General features: G+C 44.3%; 1 pseudogene; it reads left to right on the forward strand.

The window, feature by feature from the left end:
• The first annotated feature begins 913 nt into the window (after nucleotides 1-913).
• LOC122548162 lies at nucleotides 914-1,069 on the forward strand (annotated as a pseudogene).
• The last annotated feature ends 4,357 nt before the right edge of the window (nucleotides 1,070-5,426 follow it).

The raw sequence follows: 5,426 nt of genomic DNA on the forward strand, positions 1-5,426 counted from the left end.
TGTCTCCTGATCCTTGTTCAAGTGAGAGAGACTGCAAGATCAATGAGGTGTTGCTGTGTTTTTATAATGCACCAGTTCAGGTTCAACTGGAGCATTGTTTCCCGTTCTGGAATCCATACGATTGGAAGGATTGTGGAGAGAGTCGAGACAAGGTCAAACAGGTTTAAAGAAAGCTCCCGAGGATGAGCATATTCATTTCGAGTTGGAGCTGGTTTCCTGAGGAAGAACCAGCTGAAGAATTGCAAAACGTGCGCCCTCACCTTCCCCCCATCTCCGTCCAAAAGCCCAAAGGAGCCTTTCACATCCATTAAAGTTTCACCTGCACTTCCACCAATGTCATTTATTGTATCAATTGCTCCCGATGTGATCTCCTCTACATTGAAGAGACTGGACACCTTCTCTCAGAGCACTTTAGGGAATATCTATGGGACACTGGCACCAATCAACCCCACCCCTGGCCACAAATTTCAACTCTCCCTGCCACTGTGCGGAGGACTTGCAGGTCTGGGCCTACTCCATCGCCACTCTCTCACCACCCGATGCTGGGAGGAGGAACTCCTCATCTTCTGCCTTGGGATCTTTCAACCCCAGGGCAACAATGTGGATTTCACCAGCTTCCTCATTTACCCTCCCCCACCTTTCCCCAATTCCAATCTTCCAGCTCAGCACCATCCTCATAACCTAACCTACTTGCCAATGTTCCTTCTCACTTATCTGCTCCAAGCTCCTCTCCGAGCTATCACCTTCATCCCCACCCCATTCACCTATTGCACTCTTAGCTACCTTCTCCCCAAGCCCAATCCACCTCCTGATGAAGGGCTTTTGCCAGAAACGTCGATTTTCCTGCTCCACAGATGCTGCCTGACCTGTTGTGCTTTTTCAGCACCACTCTAATCTTGATGATAACACCAGTATCTCTTCTCAGCCTTTTGGCTAAGATCATGTGTAGTTCTGTTCTTGTCAGTTTTAATATCTGATATACTGCATATCTGAGTTAGGGACTGAATATTAATCTGACTTTTGCGCATCGTCCTGGTATTGAAGTCCTTCTGGGAATAGTGCACCCTCATTAAAGAATCCGAAAAGCAGTTTTATTTGTTCACTGTTGTGCGTGTTTGCTTTATTTCTCGTCTACCGAGTCTGTGTGCAAGAAAGCGTAAAAACAACCTTTTGGTCAAGTCAGACTCGTTTTCGTGCAAATCAACTCGTTGTATGTTACAATTCACCTGTCACTTTCTGCGTGTTCAGCCTTCACTCTCAATGTCATCACTTTATCCCTGATGCACGCCGCCCCTTCCCATCAAGTCCGAACAGCAGAAGTAAAACTAGCTCTACATAATGTCAAACGGCATTTTAGAAAACAAAATGGAGAAGATGAAGCTGTTGTAATATTCAACAGTTTGGATTTTGATGATGAGAATGACTCGGATGTATTGAACGGGAGATTTTGAGAACACTGTGAAGCAGGAAAACATCTGATGTTTTTAAAGCACATAGGTTGATAGAGATGTACAGCACAACCAGTCCAAGCTGACCAGATTTTCTACCCTAATCTAGTCCCATTTGCCAGTACGTGGCCCGTATCCCTCTAAACTCTTCCTGTTCATATGCTCATCCACTTGCCTTTTAAATGTTGTAATTTTACCAGCCTCCACCACTTCCTCTGGCAGCTCGTTCCACACATACATCATCTTCTGCATGAAAACATTGCCCCAAAGGTTCCTTTTAAATTGTTTCCCTCTCACCCTAAACCTATGCCTTCTCGTTCTGGACCATCCACCGCAGGCAAAAGACCTTGTGTATTTACCCTATCTATGCCCCTCATGATTTTATAAATCCCTATAAGGTCAACCCTCAGCCTCTGACGCTCCAGGGAAAACACCAACCTATTTACCCTCTCCCTGTAGCTGAAACTTTCCAACCCTGGCGACATTCTTGTAAACTTTTAAGAATGTTTTTGATTAGAGTGCCAGAACAACCAGAATCAATAGATGTGTTTGCGACGGCTTTATTTACTCAGTTCAAAGGCCTGTGAGTTGAATCAGATTACATATTCACTGATGTGAGACACAATTGTGTGTGGTGTCACAAATGACCAAGTCAGAGTCATATTACTCCGACAGCCGATTCTCACATTAACCAGTCCAATAGATACTCGTGGAGCTGGCGAAATGAGCAGAGTTAAATAAAAGCACTGCATCAAAATGTAGAATTACTTGTCCACAAAGAATATTATTACTCTAAGAACACTAACTTTCCAGCGCCTGAGACATGTCCTGCTCAGGGATTGGCACAACATCTCTGCCTTTCCTTGGCTTTTTTGCACTTTGATGCCTCAACCAGAACCTAATAGTTCACAGTTTCACAGTGCCTGGTTAATTATCGCAGACATAAGCCAGGCAGCTTATTGTTGTGAAGGTGATAAGTCAAGGAGCTGGACTGTCAGGCACTTGGAGCATCATGGAATGCCCTGCCAGTAGTAGTGGTGGACCCCCCCTCTTTATGGGCATTTAAGCGGGCATTGGATAGGTATATGGAGGATAGTGGGTTAGTATAGGTTAGGTGGGCTTGGATCGGCGCAACATCGAGGGCCAAAGGGCCTGTACTGCGCTGTATTCTTCTATGTTCTATGTTCTAAAGCAGCAAACACACTGCACGTGCTTTATCCAAATTGTCACGTCTCAAGGCCTCAGGGTACCAGCTCTCAGTCAGGGTAAGAGAGACAGGATTCATTCATGAGATTCTGGCACAGTATGTCCAGGGACTTTGACATTGTTTGGGACAATCAGGATCAAGGAATCTGTTTCACTACAGTCCAGAGAGGTGGCCACACAAACTACTCATAACATCCCCGAAATGATCCGGTAGATTTTTCGATCCGGAATTCCCGTTCACCAATTCATGCTGACTCCGTCCGTTCCTGTTTTTGGGAATCAGATCGATTAAGTTCTCAAGGAGGGTTTTGGGGGTCCCTGCAGTAGCAGTGAAGTTGGGGGAAGTCAGTTCTGGGCACTGCCTCTTGTAGCAGAGTGGACAGGATTTGTGGAAGGGGCGGGAAAGTTGCCATATTAGAGTTAAAGGGAGACAAGGACGTGGGTTACTGTGGAAGTGCGAGTTACCATCACTGTCCTAGTTTTGAAGTGGGGATAGTGCAGCGTGATGTTGTTATGGAAATCTACAGGCCTTGGGCTTGGGGATGGGTAATGTTATGAAGTGAAGTTTATAAATGTAAGTGCTGTGTGGGAAAGTACAGACGCTCATGGACCTGACGCACAGTGCAAGGAAGGAAGGAGAGTTAAGATGTCATGTTGCAGCTTTGTGAGACTTTCGTTTGGTTTCCCCTAAAGTGTTGCATTTAATTCCGGTCGCTACATTATAGAGAGGATGTGGAGGGTGCGGAAGTCGTTTCCCAAGATGCTGCTTGTATTAGAGAGTGTGAGCTATGAGGAGACTCTAGAAAAAACTCAGACTGTTTTCCTTGGATCAGCGGAGTCTGAGTGGAGACTCCGTAGAAGTCTGTAAAATTATGAGATGCATCAATAGAGTTGACAGTCAGAATCTCTTTCCCAGAATTGAAATGTCTTGAACTATGGAACATACATTGAAGGTGAAAGTGGGAAAGTTCAAACCAGATGTGGGGCAAGATTTTTATTCCACAGAGAGTGGTAGGTGTCTGGAACGTAATGTCAGTAATGGTAGTGAAGGCACATATGATAGGGGTGTTTCAGGGGCTTTAAGCCCCAGAAGCAGATGGATGTGCAAGGAATAGAGGGATATGGAGCAAGTGACCATCAGCCAGCTGGAACGAACAGTTACTAAATAAATGAAGACAGAGGTGAATGCATTTGCAGGAATGGTGGACAGCAACCTTATCGAAAACATAGACTAGAAATCAGACAGTGTCATGATTTTTGTATTGGTCAGGAGTTCTCTCACTGCCATGGAGACCAGGGAACGTTCTGAAGAGACTGTGTTTCCCCATGGACAGCATCACAATTCTCACTAAGTTCGAGAGCAGGTCAGGAAAATGCAAGCAGAAATATAGCACAGGGCTCGTTTCCAACTTTTGTTTGGAGTTAAACCTTTCCTTTGATAAATTGAAATATTATATTGTTTCCAATAAACAAATATCGATTTGGAGCTGGAATACCTGTGGAAGAGTAGATTAGATTAGATTAGATTACAGTGTGGAAACAGGCCCTTCGGCCCAACAAGTCCACACCGACCCGCCGAAGCGAAACCCATCCATACCCCTACATTTACCCCTTACCTAACACTATGGGCAATTTAGTATGGCCAATTCACCTGACCCTGCACATCTTTGGACTGTGGGAGGAAACCGGAGCACCCGGAGGAAACCCACGCAGACACGGGGAGAACGTGCAAACTCCACACAGTCAGTCGCCTGAGGCGGGAATTGAACCCGGGTCTCTGGCGCTGTGAGGCAGCAGTGCTAACCACTGTGCCACCGTGCCACCCAGTAATAGGAACTGCAATTTTAATGGTGTGAAGACGTATTAACCAGGCGCTGAAAGACACATAAAAAGCCATATGATCTGAATGCAATTTCCCGAATTATAGACCATTCCACGCTCAATGTTCACAATTCAGTTTGCTCAATAAAGGATTCCCCTCCATCTCCAATTCTTATAGTCGGCCCATTGTTTTAGTCTGTCCTCCTAAACTGAAGATATGCTCTCTGAATAGATAAGCAGATTTATCATTCAAGTCAGCTGACCCTCAGTGACTATGAACTCAAAACTTTAATCCTAAATGTACCTCTCCAGATGCTACACCACTTCCTGCAGAATCCACAATATTTTACGTTTCTTTTTGATTTAGAATCTAGCTTGCACCCTTAACAATTGCTCCTGATCAATTACTTTTTTCTATTCACTGCCTACTTATCCCACTTCAAAAAATGTTGATGAAATTTCGTTGAGCTAAAATGTTCACTGTGTGTATTCGCACCTGCCTGATCTGTTGAGTATTTCCGAGAATTAAGCCTTAAACATCGGCAAAGTCTCACAACGTCAGTCTATGTAAAGGTTTCCAGAATCAGCTGAAGATTTCTCCAGAACCAACCAGTAATCTATGGAAAGGTGATGTGCTCGCTCTCCTGGAATCGTTTGGTTTAAGTCCATTGGGAGACATTTCACATTAATTCTGTCAGATCAATGCTATTATTGATTCAATTCAAATTCAATCATTGATCAGACCGATTTTTATTTACGCATGATCTCCATCAGTGTATCAGGATCTCAGCATTATTCGCGTTTTTGGTCAGCATTGAGTCCAAGGTCATTAATATTCATTGCATAAAATTTCTTCCTCACGTTCTCCCTGTGCAACATCCCCAAACTGATATAAATCTCCTTTAATCCTTTAACGGTCAGCTAATGGAAACAGCTTCACTTTATTTACCT

This window comes from Chiloscyllium plagiosum, unplaced genomic scaffold, assembly GCF_004010195.1.
Source record: "Chiloscyllium plagiosum isolate BGI_BamShark_2017 unplaced genomic scaffold, ASM401019v2 scaf_83, whole genome shotgun sequence".
NCBI lineage: Eukaryota > Metazoa > Chordata > Chondrichthyes > Orectolobiformes > Hemiscylliidae > Chiloscyllium > Chiloscyllium plagiosum.